Here is a 16,853-nt window from a genome sequence, read left to right as displayed (position 1 = left end):
TTAATTATCCTGAAGATACTATCAAGGAGAATCTGCCACTTGGGGGGAAAAACACTAGCCACTAATAGTGTTTCCCCATTATTATTATTTTTAAAACATCTTTTAAAATGTTTATTTTGTTACACCTGCCTGCTTCTGGATAAGTTGAAGCTTTGGGATGTTTCTCCTCTTTCCATCCTTTTTAATTTTTTTAAAAAAATATTTATTAAACATATTTCACAAAATTATACAGCAATATACTATATTACAATTTATATCCCATCCCATACAGCAAAAAAATAAATGAAAAAGAATGCAAGAAATTTAAAAGGACCTAAAATAGACGTCCGAATGTTCTCAAAAAACCCTGAATTACACTTGTTATATTTTACATAGCATCATATAATATTATTTTCATACATCTTTTTGATAAAGAAATAATTCTCCTCTTTCCTTCCTTTCACTGGCTTCACACACTCTCCCTGTGTACATACCTCATGTAAAGCACTTTGCACACTGTAAAGTGTTCTGGGGACTATTGATTATAAATGTGGCTGTCGCCGGCCTTTTAAATCTATTTATTTATCTATTATCCAGGTTTATTTTTTATTGTGTGTTTTTTTAAAAAACTGTTCATCTTAGGAAGATGCTCACCTTCTTAACAAACATTTGTAAAGTTTTAAAGCTTATTAGGGGAAAATCAGTATTCATTCATTTGTTTCCTGTATTCATATACAGCATTTCAAGAGCAAAGCTCTTCTGAGGAGGCTTACAGAAACATTCGAAATCATAAAACGTAAAGCCCTTTCATTACAAAACTTTGAAGAAAAAGAAAAGCAGTTTAAAAACAGGATAACGGCTCAGCACGGCAATTCAGATCAGATTAGAATCAAAAACAGAAACAGTCTAAATGTAATGAAAGACCTTATATAATTAAAGACCAGTCTAATTGCTACGTGTTCCAAACACTTGCCCCTCAACAGGCAATTGCATTCTCTGTGTTGAAGTTTCCAAACCATTTTGAAAGACAGCCTCATATAGAATGCATTACAGTGGGCTAGTCTGTAACCAGGACGTAAACAAGTGAGGGAAGATATTTTTTCCTCTGGAGGTTCGTAGCTGGCAGAGCAGCTGGAGCTGGTTTGAGGCATCCCAGTCACTGACTGTGTCACCTGTGCCTCCATAGACAGCTCTGTTTGCAGGAGGAAACACCCCCCCCAAACTGCAAACTTGCTCTTTCAAGGAGAATGCAAACCATCCAAAACCACTTGCATATCCCCATCCAGATTGGCTGGCTTCCTGTGCCATAGGTGGTCAAAGCCTCAGCTTCTTCATGTTCCTCCACCTCAAAACCATTTGCAGGTACCCACTGAGGACTTCTACAGTCCCCCTGGGATCAGTACAGTGGTACCTCGGGTTACAGATGCTTCAGGTTACAGAGGCTTCAGGTTACAGACTCCGCTAATCCAGAAATAGTACCTCGGGTTAAGAACTCTGCTTCAGGATGAGAACAGAAATCACTGTGCAGCGGCGCGGTGGCAGCGGGAGGCCCCATTAGCTAAAGTGGTACCTCACGTTAAGAACAGTTTCAGGTTAAAAATGGACCTCCAGAACGAATTAAGTTCTTAACCCAAGGTAAAACTGTAGTAATAATGATAATTTATTATTTATACCCTGCCCATCTGGCTGGGTTTCCCCAACCTCTCTGGGTGGCTCCCAACTGAATATTAAAAACACAATACAGCATTAAACATTAAAAACTTCCCTAAACAGGGCTGCCTTCAGCTGTCTTTTTAAAGTAAGGTATTTATTTATTTCCTTGACTTCTGATTGGAGGGTGTTCCACAGAGCAAGTGCCACTACCGAGAAGGCCCTCTGCCTGGTTCCCTGTAACCTCACTTCTCGCAGGGAGGGAACCGCCAGAAGGCCCTCGGAGCTGGACCTCAGAGTTCAGGCTGAATGATGGGAGTGGAGACGCTCCTTCAGGTATACTGGGCCAAGGCCATTTAGGGCTTTGAATGTCAGCACCAACACTTTGAATTGTGCTCAGAAACACACTGAGAGCCAATGTAGGTCTTTCAGGACTGGTGTTATGTGGTCTCGGTAGGAGGAAAAGAAGGGTAGATCTGGGTGGCATCTGCACACCAGTGACACTGTAGCCCCAAACCTTTAAACGTCTTCTCTCAGCAAATGTTTCATGCAAACGTTAAAAAGCATGGGAGACAAGATGGAGTCCTGAGGTCATTGCTTTCCATTTGCCTGGGTTAAACGGCACTTGAAGTCTCTTGACTGAAATTCTGCTTTCTAAGTGAGCTTCAAGGAACAGACCAATAAATATTGTACTTTGCTGCAACTGCAAAGTGGCGAAGCTGCTGCGCTTTGGACATCAAAGCCCCCATTTCGGCTCAGCCATTAAGTCATATTTGGCTTCTAGCAAATGGCTCGTTTTAACCGATATCACAGGACTGCTGTGAGATTAAATTAAATGATAGCGCTGTGGTAATTATACTGCTTTAGGTCTGCCTCTTCCCCACTAGCGCCAAACATTTTTAAATGGTATGTTTTAAATAATTGCAGGTGGGAATAAAATTATTAGAATTCAATAATTCAACAGTAGCAGTTACTTAAAAAAGCAACCCCACACTTCTAGGGATCTGGACTGACAGAGTTCTTTCATTGCATAATGACCACACAGTGGAAAGACTACAGACTAGGACATCTTAAGAAGCACTCGGCCACTCAGTTCTTGCAAGACCTTAGATAAGCTATGACATGATTCTGACTTGCCTGGGAACCCATTGATTGGCCCTTTTAAACAACATACATATTTACGTGGAAGTAAGTCCCACTGGGCTTAGTGTTCCAGCTGCAGTATTCTGGCTGTGTCTGTGAAATTCCAGCCACCTGGCAACCCTAGCTTAGTGAGACACTAAGGCTGAAATCCTAACCATGTCTAGAAGCAAATTCAGTGGGACTTATTTCTGGGAAACGGGTGGTGAGAAATTCTGCTTAAGACCTTAATAACTGCTTAGGAACTAAGGGGGAAATCCTTGGGGATTGAAATGAGCCTGAAACATTTTTCGCATTATGGTAGAAAACAGTTGTCTACAATCTGCCGTAGCTTTTTAAGTATGAAGACCTTATGTATGAAAACGTACTATTATATTTGATAGTCTCGTTCTTTTTCAGGAAAGCTACTTAAAATGTGAAGAAGTGATGGAGTAGTTCTGATGCTACCTCATGATAAATCTACCCATGTTCACGGCTTAAAATCATTTTTTAATTAGATACCAAACTAACAATCTATGTTTTGTGCTGGGACTCTTCATTTTGGCAATCATTCCTAGCATGTATAAGCTTTCCCAAATACCCCAAACAAATGAAGATTTATTCATTCCTTGAGTAGAACATTGTACTGATACAAAAGAAAAAGGCAGGCACTTAATTTTAGGGTGGTGAAAGTTTTCATGTAGTAATATTTCTAAAATGTCCTGCCTAATTTTATAGTAAAGGGGGAAAATAGTATCTACTGTTGATGTACAATTTGCGTTTTTAACTAGACTTATCTACCAAAGATTTATTTTGTCAGCACTTTTTATGTTTTGTGATTTCCTTCTGTATAGCTATGAACAAATATGGTGTAACTGATACCTTTTCCTGTATACTATGCTATTTAATGGCTAATATATTAAGAAATAAATTATTTACAAAAGTGGTCACTTTGTTTCTTCTATTAAAAATGAAATTGTTCAAACTAGAATTTTTTTGTCATTGTTTACACGAGGAAATCACTGGTCTTACTGCTTCTCTTAGCAGTAGGAAGAAGCATGTACAGCTCCATAGGCTCAGTTACTTTGCGAAGAAAGTGTACTGGAGATCACAGTAATGTTTGTAATAGGTAAAGGTAAAGGGACCCCTGACCATTAGGTCCAGTCGTGGCCAACTCTGGGGTTGCGGCACTCATCTCGCTTTATTGGCCGAGGGAGCCAGCGTACAGCTTCCGGGTCATGTGGCCAGCATGACTAAGCCGCTTCTGGCAAACCAGAGCAGCGCACGGAAATGCCGTTTACCTTCCCACTGGAGTGGTACCTATTTATCTACTTGCACTTTGACGTGCTTTCGAACTGCTAGGTGGGCAGGAGCAGGGACCGAGCAACGGGAGCTCACCCCGTTGCGGGGATTCGAACCGCCGACCTTCTGATCGGCTTAACCCACAGCGCCACCTGCGTCCCTTAACTTTTGTAATAAATGATTCCGAAATGTACAGGTTGAACAGATGGCAAGCAAACATACAGGCAGGGGCGTAGGAAGGGGCCGGTGGGGGCGGGCTGCCCTGGGTGCCCTCACTGAGGGGGGTGACATTTTGCGCGCCGCCTGCGACTCCCAAGCCTACCCCAAGCTGTCGGGATAAGGGGGGGGGGAGCTGCACTGCTTTGTTGGCGGCATTCCTCCCTTCCCCCTTCATTTTGACAGCTTGGGGAAGGCTTGGAAGTTGCGGGCTGGCGGCGCACCAAATGTCGGCCATGGGTGGCTCGCTCCGCCCCGGCTGCAGGGTGCGTGCGCCGCTCTGGGCACCCGAGCGACCATCCTGCACCCAGGAGGGCACCCTGTGTACCATGCCCCCCTTGGGAGCACGCCTGCCCTGGGCATATGCTCTGCCGCTGCACACAGGTAGTGCTGGCCTGTGGGCAATCAGTCTTGTACCCAAATTTCCTAGGAATTGCTTCTGCCCACTAAAAACCTATAGCAACCTTCTCTCCAAACTCCAAAGTAGGTTTCCCAGAATACAGCCCAATTCAAGGCTCCAAAAAAAGAAGTCTCTTCACTTCCATCTAGGGAGGTGAGCATGCACTCAAAGTGGGTGGAAATAGCCACCAACCATCAAAATCCATTTGAGTGTCCATCCTGAGACCTCCAGGTATAGGGCGGTATATAAATTCAATAAACAAGAACAACAACAGGCCAGATCTAGAGAAAGCCATTTTGCATAGTCAAAAAACGTACTCATGACATATCTGGGTATCAGCACTAAAATTACTGTGTATAAAATCCACTATCTTTCCCAAGTAGTTTGAGTAAAGCCATGGTCCACAGACAAGGATTTGGAGAACATTTGAGGATCTGAAATGCATGGGGAGCATCCATTAATCTCAAAGGCTTTCTGCTGCAGAAGTTACTTTCCAGGTAGATAAAAAGAACAGTGACTGGGGCTGTGAGATGAAGAGCACAATGATATTAGGGCACAGGTAAGTTCTACCAGATCTAGGCATTATGAAAAGCCAGGTGGGTAGCCAGCTATAATTTTCATTTAGTGTCCCCCTAGTCAACGTCTCTCATCCAGTCAAGTTTACAAAGCCAAACCTTCTTAAATTCAGCACCCTGATTCCTCAGCCTGTTCTTTGAGGCAACAATATCATCTAACCAAGTTCTATTCTGAGCAGACTCACTGAAATTGATTAGCCTAATTAATGAGTTCATTAATCTTGGTGGGTGAGTATGACAAACATTGGATATAATCCTGTACACATCATTATATTTTACCAGATTAGAATTCTAAATCCTAGAAGGGGCCAAGCTAGAATTTAAACCAACGGTTTAATTGTTTCCTGCTTGGCAGGGGGTTGGACTCGATGGCCCTTGTGGTCTCTTCCAACTCTATGATTCTATGGTTCTAACCATGTGTACAGCTATATTACCTCTGATGGATTATGTCTGCTTCGGATGTTACTTTTAGTGCTTTGACAATGTGCAAAGAGAAAGTTCAGGAAAATACATTTCTTTGGGATATGCTAATCAGCGCTATATTTCTAGAAAAAGAGGTACCGGGACTTGCAATGAATGCTTCCCTTGTTCTTTTATGATGGCAATGGTACCCACCTGAACTGATGTTAATAGTTAGACTTTATCAGCTAAGATTTCCCTGCTTGCTTGGCCTTCTGTTATAACGCAATACTCAACACTACAAGAGTCCCGAAAACACATGCCTTGCTGAGCACCGGAAGAGATGCTATTGAAAAGTATTGGGTTTTTGAGGTAGCATTTATCTCAAGTTAGCATGTCACTAACTTGACTAACTTAGTTAGTCACTAACTAAGGGACCACGGGTGGCGCTGTGGGTTAAACCACAGTGCCTAGGACTTGCTGATTGAAAGGTCGCGGTTCGAATCCCCGCGTGACAGGGTGAGCTCCCGTCGTTCGGTCCCACCTAGCAGTTCGAAAGCACCCCTAAGTGCAAGTAGATAAATAGGGACCGCTTTCTAGTGGGAAGGTAAACGGCGTTTCCGTGTGCGGCGCTGGTGCTGGCTCGCCAGATGCAGCTTAGTCACGCTGGCCACGTGACCCTGAAGTGTCTGCAGACGGCGCTGGCTCCCGGCCTCTTGAGCGAGATGAGCGCACAACCCTAGAGTCGGTCACGACTGGCCCTGACGGGCAGGGGTACCTTTTAGCATGTCACAGCAGTTTAGGCCTCGAGCCTTTGCTAGAGTTACAGAAAGGGGGAGGTATATGCGTTGCATACATAATGTCTTCGGTTCACTTTCTGGTATTTCCGGATTAAAATGGGATCTCAGTTCAGAACCGATAAACACTTGGTGCCTCACAACATGAGACCTCACTGTCAGAGTAGCTAGATAAACAAAGCATGTCTCTGAACATATGAAGCTGCCTTATATTTCCTATCAAAGTACATGTGAATCAGCTCCTTGTATTTCACTGTGCATGTATACCCTAAATATCCATAAAGAAAAGAGGGGTTGCATTGGAATTAACCATCTGTGGGCTTTTCTGCAATAGAAACCCAGCACTGTGAAATCAAGAGACCTATGCTAGTCAGTAATGTACCCAAGACTTGCTGTTCAAATACTGCAGTGGCACATCAACTCCACACACTTCACATTATTCTTTCACATTATTTTTATTTTACCCATAAGGGAATTGTCTGAGATGACCAAGTGAAGATACAGGGTAAACAGTTCACATCTGATGGGTTCTTTCATCCTTCAACCATAAAAGGAAAGTGAGAGAATGGCCAGCTTAACTGCTGACCTGTGAGGTCAGAGATCATCTAAAAGTCACATTGTTAAAACCAAAGGCCAGAGAGATAAAGTGATTTTAAATTCATCCTTTTTTCCCTTCCATAGCCATGATTGTACTTTTAAAACAGCAGGTGCCAAGAGGGGAACTAAAGGGATGGAGGAAGGTGAGTAAAAAAATAAAAGATTTAGGCTACAAACCTAACCCCACTTACCTGTGAGTAAGCCCTCTGAATTCCATATGGCTTACTTCTGGGTAGCTCTGTTGCTGTTGGACATGATCCTTTATTTCTGATGGAATGAGGATCCAGGGAAGTGGATCTTTTTTTCTCCATTGCAGAAATACCTTCCATCCTGATTAAGGGTTCAAGAGCCCTGTTCTCCTTTTCATCTGGTCTCTCTCTCTCAGGTCCCTCTGCACAACTTGTGATTCAGCGCCACACTGCACAAAACCATGTAGCACAGCCCACCAGAGAACTGATAAATCTGTTCTTGTTGTTGACCTGTGACTGCAAAACAAGGGGAGTTGTCTGGCAGCTCTTGATTCATGGCTTGTGGCCTCCATTCATCATAGTGGGTCCCACGTTGGGCAGATCTGTCCCAAATCTTGAGTAATAATAAGACCCCGACCAATGTACCACCGGTCCCTGCTAAAGGCCACTGCTATGCTTTAAGTCTGGCCTTGGGGAACTTCTGGCCCTTCAGGTGTCATTGGACTCCAACTCCCACCAACCCCAGACAGCATGGTCAACGGTCGAGAATTATGGGAGTTGTAGTCCATCAGCATTGGGCAGTCTACAGTACGTTGGAACATAGGAAGCTGCCTTATAATGAATCAGACCAGCATATTGCCTACATGGACTGGCAGTGGCCTTCCAAGATGGCAGACAGGACCATTGGTTCATCTAGCTCAGGGTTTCCCAAACTTGGGTCTCTAGCTGTTGTTGGACCACAACTAGCTAGCAGGGATGGCCAGCTAGCCATCCGTGGTCGTGGTCAGGGATGGTGGGGACTGTGGTCCAAAAATAGCTGGAGTCCCAAGTTTGGGAAACCCTGATCTAGCTCCGTATTGTTTACTGTCAGCAGCTCTGTGGGGTTTCCGAGTAGAATCTTTCCTAGCCCTGATTGGAGAGGCCAAGGATTGCACCAAATGTTCATAATATTTCAGTCTGTGTGGTTATTATTATTTGTGATGAATTTATGATGCATGCCTATTCATCGCAAGGCCTTCCGTCTTTATTTGCATCTGTCAACAACCTAATTTCCAAAGACAGGCTTTTGGCAGGAAGGACCTATAACAGATTGGGGCTTCAGCAACTCCCCAACCATACCAAGCTATTCTTGCCCCTCTCTCCAGCCCACATGATTAGCCTACTTCATCATATTGCAACAATCTGGAGTTTTTCTTCAGCACCTCTGCAGCTTTCCATGCCCAGTAAGCAAACTGGCTTTTCATACAGAAATAGGTTGAGCTTGTCAGACTAGCCAATAAAGGATCTTGCAAAAGCTTGGCAGAAAATGTTTAAGCAACCCGAGCTTTTCCTCACAGAGGGCTGGTCTTAACATATTGTGTGCATCGCTCTGTAGAATCAACATGACAACAGCACCTTGTCCCAGTTGGACAGTGCTGGTAATCTTGGTGAGGAATTTCAGCACTAAGGCTTGTGAGAGCTCCTTCCCTCCCTCTCCCACTCTGTAATGGAACAAGAGGATGGGATTAATTAGCAACAAACCCCACTGCTAGTCATGCAAATCAGCTTTGCAGTAGCTAACGCTGGTAAATCTCAGCAGCAAATTAAACAAAGGCCTTAAATATACAGCCCCCAGCAAATGTTTTCTTATAAGGATTTGAATCCAAGGCAGTCATTTTACTATTTTATTTTATTTCATTTTAGTCCTTATTTTATTTCATTTTAGAGTAGCCCTTCCAAGCCACCATCTAACTAGTGATCTTCTTTAGAGGCAACCCACTTCACTTTGGGGCCTAAGGCTGAAAAACAAAATGAAGCATCCTGGAAAAAAACCTATAAATATACTGTATCAAATTATTGGGAATGGTTCCTTTTTTCATGGTACCTTTAGGTTTCCTGCTTGAGGCAGACTGTGTCACCCTGCAGATTTGTCCTCCTCCTTTCCATTCTGTTTTTGTATTTTAAATTCACAAAAGAAAGAAGGACCGGGGAGGGGAGGGAGAGGCTACATATTTGGAAACGGAATAAATAATAATAATAACAACGAAGAATTCCAGCAGGATTTGAAAGAAGAAGGGAAAAAGCAAAGCCCCAAACACAACTATAACCACCAATGTGGTTTTGGCATTTCTTATCACTCTCCTGCAGAGGCTCTAAAACTCTTATCTCGATAGACCAGATTACTTGGCTGATCTGCTCTCCATGCTGAGTAGAAATCAAACGGCCTGTTTTACCACTGTCAGCAATTTGCACATTCCCTATCCCGATAAATCAATTAATGGGATGCAGGCTGATTCATTCCGTCCCTCTTTCATTCAGTATGCTTTTCTTTCTCTGCCTTGCCCACCCTCCCTCCCACCCGTGTTTTAATACCATCTAAGAGTCCTTAGTTAGAAGAGGACTTGTTCGCATTGCAGGTGCAAAGCCTTCAGCTCCGCAGCCTAACACCAATAAACCCTTTCTGCCCTCCTCAGGGCTTCCCTTTGTCGAAATACTTTCTCCCTTTGTCATTTCCACCCCCTTCCCCTCGTCCTTTTCAGACGTACAGCACCATGCAGCTAATCTGATTATGCTAATTTGTACTTCATGATCCCAAACACGGTAATGGGATCCAGGGAGGGTGCCCCACGCAGGGGCTGGTGGGACGACGGTGGCAGCAGCAGCAACAATGGAGGACAATGCGCCTGCGAGTCAGTTAACAATAAAACATCTTCTGTCTCGGAAGACAAAGCTCACTCTGGGAAGGCTGCGAAGCTCTTGAGAATTTAGAGTGTTCCAAGCAGGCTGCTGTTAAATTGGGTAGGAAAGGTGGAACCATCAGTTCGCGGTGTGGGGCACAGTGTTTGTTTCCTGTTGCAAGTTCTTTTCCTTACTTTAAACAATAATAGAAAAAGCCACTGTGCACAGCATTGCACAGCCAATAGCTGCTTCTACAGCAGACAGCATGTTATACTTCCTTAAGCATGTATCCAACACCATTCATTGGAAAAATGGGACCATCCTCTGACTGCTGATTTTCTTAATACAGTGCCTTCTCTCAGCATGTAACCCAAAGTGACTTACCTGTGGTTCCCAGGTAGTCACTCACCTGGAAAAGGCCCAGACCTGTTTAGGTTCTGCAATGTGGAATCCTCATGTGCCTGGGACTGTAAAATACACACATTGGGTTGTATCAATCGCTGTGTGTGAATGGTCATGTTGTGTGGATGCCTGATGATCGTCTTCCAAAGCAACTGCTCTACTCCGAACTTCAGAATGGTAAACGTAATGCTGGTGGTCAACAAAAGAGGTTCAAAGACCCTCTCAAGGCAAATCTTTAAAAATGTAGTATGAACACTGACAACTGGAAAACACTGGCCTGCGAGCGCTCCAATTGGAGAACAGCCTTTACCAAAGGTGTCATGGCCTTTGAAGATGCTCGAACTCAGGACGAAAGGGAGAAATGTGCTAAGAAGAAGGCACGCTTGGCAAACCCTCACCATGATCAACTCTTGCCTGGAAACCTATGTCCCCACGGTGGAAGGATGTGTGGATCCAGAATTGGCCTCCACAGTCACTTATGAACTCACTTTTATGGAAGACAATCTGACTCGGCTATGAGTGATTGCCAGTGAAGAAGAAGTGAGTGCACTACACTTGTGCAATGGGACTTCTTCTTCCTAACCCCTCCCATTTTTTAAAGGGTGTACATGGGGGGGGGCTGCTGGAGAGAAGAAAGGGTTCCATTGCACAAGCAGAAGTCTGTTGCATGAACACAACGGCAGCATTGGGTGTATCCCACAAATTACAGGCAGCCAGCCAAAAGTGTGACCAGTTATTTCAAATGAAAAGGCGGACTTCATCTTTCCTCCCTTTGCAGCTACATGGCCATTTGATGAATCTCTCTACAGGTTACCCCCCAAAAAGGGAGAGAAAATGGAATTGGGAGTTCTAGATGAACAGTCAGACTACATACCCTTAATCAGAAACAGGTGTTTTGAGCAAATGTAAGAGACAAAGGTTGTTACATAGATGATGTAACACAGATGATGAAGGGAGCGGGTGGTGTTGTGGTCTAAACCACTGAGCATCTTGGGCTTGCCGATCAGAAGGTTGGCCGTTCGAATCCCCGCGACGGGGTGAGCTCCCATTCCTCGGTCCCAGCAGTTCAAAAGCACACCAGTGCAAGTAGATAAATAGGTACTGCTGTGGCAGGAAGGTAAATGGCGTTTCCATGCGTTCTGGTTTCCATCACGGTGTTCCGTTGTCCCAGAAGCGGTTTAGTCATGCTGGCCACATGACCCAGAAAGCTGTCTGTGGACAAATGCCAGCTCCCTCAGCCTGAAACTGAGATGAGTGTCACAACCCCATAGTCACCTTTGACTGGACTTAACCGTTCAGGGGTCATTTACCTTTACCTTTTACATAGATGATAGGGGATGAATTATGGTATTGGAGGAGACTCTTGAGAGTCCCATGGACTGCAAGATCAAACCTATCCATTCTTAAGGAAATCAGCCCTGAGTACTCACTGGAAGGACAGATCCTGAAGCTGAGGCTCCAATACTTTGGCCACCTCATGAGAAGAGAAGACTCCCTGGAAAAGACCCTGATGTTGGGAAAGATGGAGGGCACAAGGAGAAGGGGACGACAGAGGATGAGATGGTTGGACAGTGTTCTCGAAGCTACCAGCATGAGTTTGACCAAACTGCGGGAGGCAGTGGAAGCCAGGAATGCCTGGCGTGCTCTGGTCCATGGGGTCACGAAAAGTCGGACACGACTAAACGACTAAACAACAACAACAAGATGATGATTTATGAACTACAGGGCAGGTTAGGCAATTGGATGTGCCCTACATTAATAAGAGTTGTTTATTTAATTATATGTTTGTATATAAGGAGGGAAAACCCCACTCACATGTCTACAATCTAGGGCTTTGGGATCCACCAAAAGAAATCTCTTCTATCTCCAGAGGGAATGGTGCAGAAACTTGCAATCTGCTGTCAAGCGACAGCTCTGGAAAGGCTGTGATGTCCTTCCTAACTGGCTTGTCCCTCTGTACCATTGGAAATCTCCTTTTGATCTTTTCTCTTTAACAATTTGTTTGAAAACAAAGCTACACATCCTCCACAGTCCATTTCTCTCCAATCCTCTTTTCCTCTTCTTTAGACTGCAAGTCTGTGCTCTTCCTCTGTGTCTTTTGTTATTAAAAACGCGCACATACATACCCATACCCATAAGTAGATGACTGTAAGTACTATACAAAGAACAAACACGCCATAGATGCACTTCTGCAAATCGGTTCAGCTCTCATTCCTGGACTGGCTGCTTGCAATTCCATTGCCTTTGCTACAGAACTGCCTTTGTGCCTTTTCATATCTTCTCTACCCAGCTTTTACTGACCTTGGCTCCTCACCATCCCTCCTCTATTGTCCTGCTACTGACAGTCTTTCTATCAGAAACCAGGTTCCCATTGAGCCGACTTGACCATAATAATTGCTTTAAATATGTATCGATTGTAAAATGGGACACCCTAATCTGACCCAATCCAAACTTGGTATAGGGGTGTATTCTTTCCTGATGGGCTAAGCTTCTGGGACAATGTCAGCTTTGCCTAAAAAAACCAACAACAACCAATGTTTCTGAAATGTTTGCAAGGAAACATAAAGGCCCCTAAAGAAGGTATGTTTGGGCCTGAACAATCAAGATGGATGTTGGCTAATATGGACCAAAAGTAATGAGAAGTTTGATGAGTTGTAGCCGAAACAGGAAGCAAGCTCATCAAAGAATGTAACTGTGAATATTCATATCAGCAAATAATTCAGATGTGTTTTCTAAATATGAAATGGGGGGCATGGAAACCACCCAAAAGAATTCCTGGGACCAGTTATTCTTTGTGGGTCAGGCATTGGTTCCAATTGCATCTCACATCCCTGAGCAGTAAATTGAGCTCACCGAACCATGCATACCTCTGGCACCTTCTATATGCCCAAGTATCTCTTATGTGTCAGTTCTGACTCTGCTACTTTGGTTTGGTGCAAGGGGGAAAGGGATTTTTTCAGCTTTTATAAAATTAAAAATCCAAATGGGCCCCCTTCCAGCTGTGAAAAAAGTATGGGGGGAAAGATCCCATGTATAATTGAAGACAAAACATGGGACAAACTGTGGTCTAGCTACTTTGGGAAGACAGGTTCACCTGATATTGAAGAGACTGTCAGAAAAATCTTACATCGGTTGTACAGGATGCTAGTGAAATTGGCTTGCATGACTTCCACAATCAGTTTCACAAATCTGTGTCCAAGAAGAAAGCCACACCTGGAAACAGCTGGGATGAACAGCAAATTTACTTCTAAAAGACTGCAGCTAAGGAGAAAGTCACATTTATGAAAAAGGAGAATCTGGATAAGTTTGAAGACATCTTTGTAAGGCTTTTCCAACCTTCTTGGGGACTGAGAGAGTGTGCAGGAACATCTCTGATTACCTGGGGCAGCTGGAATCTCAGAAAAAACCCTCCTTCCTTTCTTCAGTTCTTCCTCCTGTCCATTCCATTCTTTTTACATATTTGTTAATTTAGTTAAGTGCTATGTGACTTGAGTATCTTGAGAAGGGTGGATAGACATCTGAAGAGTGTCTCAACTTTTATGAGAGTGTGTTGGATGGATTAGGAAAGGGAAAGGTTGTTATTTATATGGACCCATATTAATATTTCAAACACACAAACAACCTCCCCCCCTCCCTGTGAGTTATCATAATACAAATCCCATTACTGTGGAAGCCAAAAAATATACTATTTGCAGCACTGTATGTCTGCAGGTTTATGTTCTAGGAAACAGATATTTTCCATAGTTATTTTCCTTATGAGTAAAATTGTGAACAAACTGTTTACAGTAGCTTGAATCAACTTTGGTAGGATTAGCAATGACCAGATATAATTTATTTGCCATCCAGACTGGGCCCTAGGCTGCCAGTGATCCACCTCCATCCTAAACTACCTGGTAACTCTTTCCTTTTCCTTGTACTTCCTCAATTTAGGAAATCAGGCAGAACTTTATTTATATTTCTTAGACATGAATGTGATGCCACTCAGTGGATAAAAAGCAGTATTGCAAAGAGCACAGTGATGTTCTTTCACGCTTCCCATATGAGTATGTCAGATATTGTTATATATCTGACCTTGGTAAGAATTCTTAATATTAATTATGAATATTGTGGCACCATAAAGAGTAAATATAAACCATTGGAGCATAATAATTAGAATGGGCATTTCCCCTAAATTTTAGAACTCAGTTTCTATAGCTATTAACTATTGTAAAGATAAAGGTAAAGGACCCCTGGCAGTTAAATCCAGTCTTGAATGACTCTGGGGTTGCGGCGCTCATCTCGCTTTACTGGCTGAGGGAGCCAATGTTTGTCCACAGACAGTTTATCTGGGTCATGTGGCCAGCATGACTAAGCTGCTTCTGGCGAAACCAGAGCAGCGCACAGAAACGCTGTTTACCTTCCTGCCAGAGCGGTACCTATTTATCTACTTGCACTTTGACGTGCTTTCGAACTGCTAGGTTGGCAGGAGCTGCGTCTGAGCAACAGGAGCTCACCCTGTCACAGGGATTTGAACTGCCGACCTTCCGATCGGCAAGCCCTTAACCTTGATGGAAAACTCCAGTACTGGGGAGCAAGTCTGAAAATGCCTCCTGGGGTTACATGTAATAGTTCAGGTCTTCCATTTTTTCCTGATCATTCTACAGGTATTTAGCTGGGTTCTCTCTCTCATTCTCTCCCCCCTGCCTTTTTGTCCTGTCAGGAGGCACAGATTGCAGTGATGGGGGAAGTTCTGTTTCTTCAACGAGTATTTACTACAGAAGGGGATGGGAAAGGGGCAATTCCTTGCGCTCCCTCCAATCTCCCACACAAATAAGGATGTGCGTATTTATCACTCCCAAAAGGTTTGCTGGGTCAAAGCAAGAAGTTTGTGGCCTACGAAATAGTCCTCTTCATGAAATCAATATTCATGTTAACATAATATGTGAGGAAGCATTATGGGGGTGAGGGTGCCAACTTCCCTCCCCTCCTGTTCTACTCCAATTCCCCCTGAAAATCAGTTTTCTAAAAGGTGCAGGAAGCCTCCATAAGTACAGGAAGCCCTCCACTTCAGAAGACCACCTTCCACCTGGTGGGAAAAGGCAGCAGTGATGGGTGGTGGTGTTTTTCACTACTCTTGTGTTAAGTTAAACACTAATGCTGAACACTTAAAGAGGGATAGTAATAGACTGATAGAAAAATGTAGCAAAGAGTGCAGTTCCGGAACAGCTACTGGAGGAACATAACCCCCATCTTGGACCTACCCCAAAGACTTCAAGTTGCTCATCTTAATGTCAAGCTCCTCTTAATGTCAAGCTGCTACTTGACAGCTCTGTAGCCTGCCAATTCCCCACACCCTATACTGTAAAAACCCAGCTTAATACTTGTAGACTGATCAACAAGTAGATGGCAAATGGTGATGTCACAAATATGTCAGTCAATTTTTTGGGAGGTAGGTGAGTTAGTGTCTGCTGCTGCCAGGAAACCTTTGAAGTACATTTTCTTGAAAACTATAATAGCTACAGCAACTATTCTTGTCCTTCTTCAATTGAGGATGTAATTATGGGACTGACAGTAATATCCCCATTCCATGAGAAATCCCCATGCATTGTTAAGATTGTGGTCTTTCAGGGCCAATTCACACAACTAGCTGGTTGGCGGCGTCTGTGAGCTGTATCAATCTAGGCTGAGTTCATATAGCAGCTGTGTAACCACTTCGCCACATGGACAATTTAGAAAACATTCCCCATTTTCCATGCCACTGCAAACCTGCTGACCTTTATGGCAATATGATAAATGTAATTATAGGGGCATGCATGTAGGTGAAGCTATTCCTTGATGTGAATCTAGACTTTTCTTTTTTGGAAGGAAGGTTCTTTAATTTATTTGCGAATATGAGAGTAAAAGATTTTCCTTGACTTTAATGTGCATTCATATCACAGCACCCCACAGAACTGTCTGATTTAACACCTGCTTTCAAGAACTATCCTATAGGACACTCAGTCAAGACTAGTTTACTAATATGAGCAAATCCTCAGTAAACCATGCTCATTGCCTTTGGTGCTCCTGATTAAACAGCTTCCTTTAATACAATGCTTGCGACTTACGGCCATTGGAACTTAGAAATTTGCCGTTTGCATTAACCGTCAGTATGGCCTGATTTAAGATCCAAAGGTCAGATAAAATGCTAGAACATTCAGAAAATGGGAAGCCACGGAAACCCCGTTGGACGTTCAGCTTCCAAAAGAATGTTAGAAAACCAGAACAATCACTTCTGGTTTTCGATCCTTCGGGAGCTGGAACGTTCAACTCCCAAGGTGTTCAGGAGCCGAGGTACAGCTGCACAGGATTGTCCCGTATTTCAGTGTAAAATGCTACATCCTGTATTGATACAGTTTGTCCTGTATTTCAGGTTGTCTCTCTCCCCCAAGTTAGGGATCTTCTCCAAATGCGTGTGTTTAAAAGGGTGTGTGAAACATCATGTATTTAAGCTCTGGGTAGCCAAGCACAGACAGATTTACAAATTCTCATGTATGGACAAATTCCACAGGGACCATCCTATGAGGCTACAATAGATTGCAATAGAATGTTTTGA

General features: G+C 43.5%; 1 protein-coding gene across 1 annotated transcript in view; it reads left to right on the top strand.

The window, feature by feature from the left end:
- Positions 1-16,853, top strand: part of TAL2 (TAL bHLH transcription factor 2) — a 137,230-nt gene that overhangs the window by 15,672 nt on the left and 104,705 nt on the right. The gene's annotated exons all lie outside the window — the stretch shown is intronic.

This window comes from Podarcis melisellensis (assembly GCF_964234715.1).
Source record: "Podarcis melisellensis genome assembly, chromosome: 17".
In the NCBI taxonomy this organism is placed as follows: Eukaryota; Metazoa; Chordata; class Lepidosauria; order Squamata; family Lacertidae; genus Podarcis; species Podarcis melisellensis.
The sequence above is the reverse complement of the archived record's forward strand: the minus strand, read 5'-3'. Positions and strand labels throughout refer to the sequence as shown.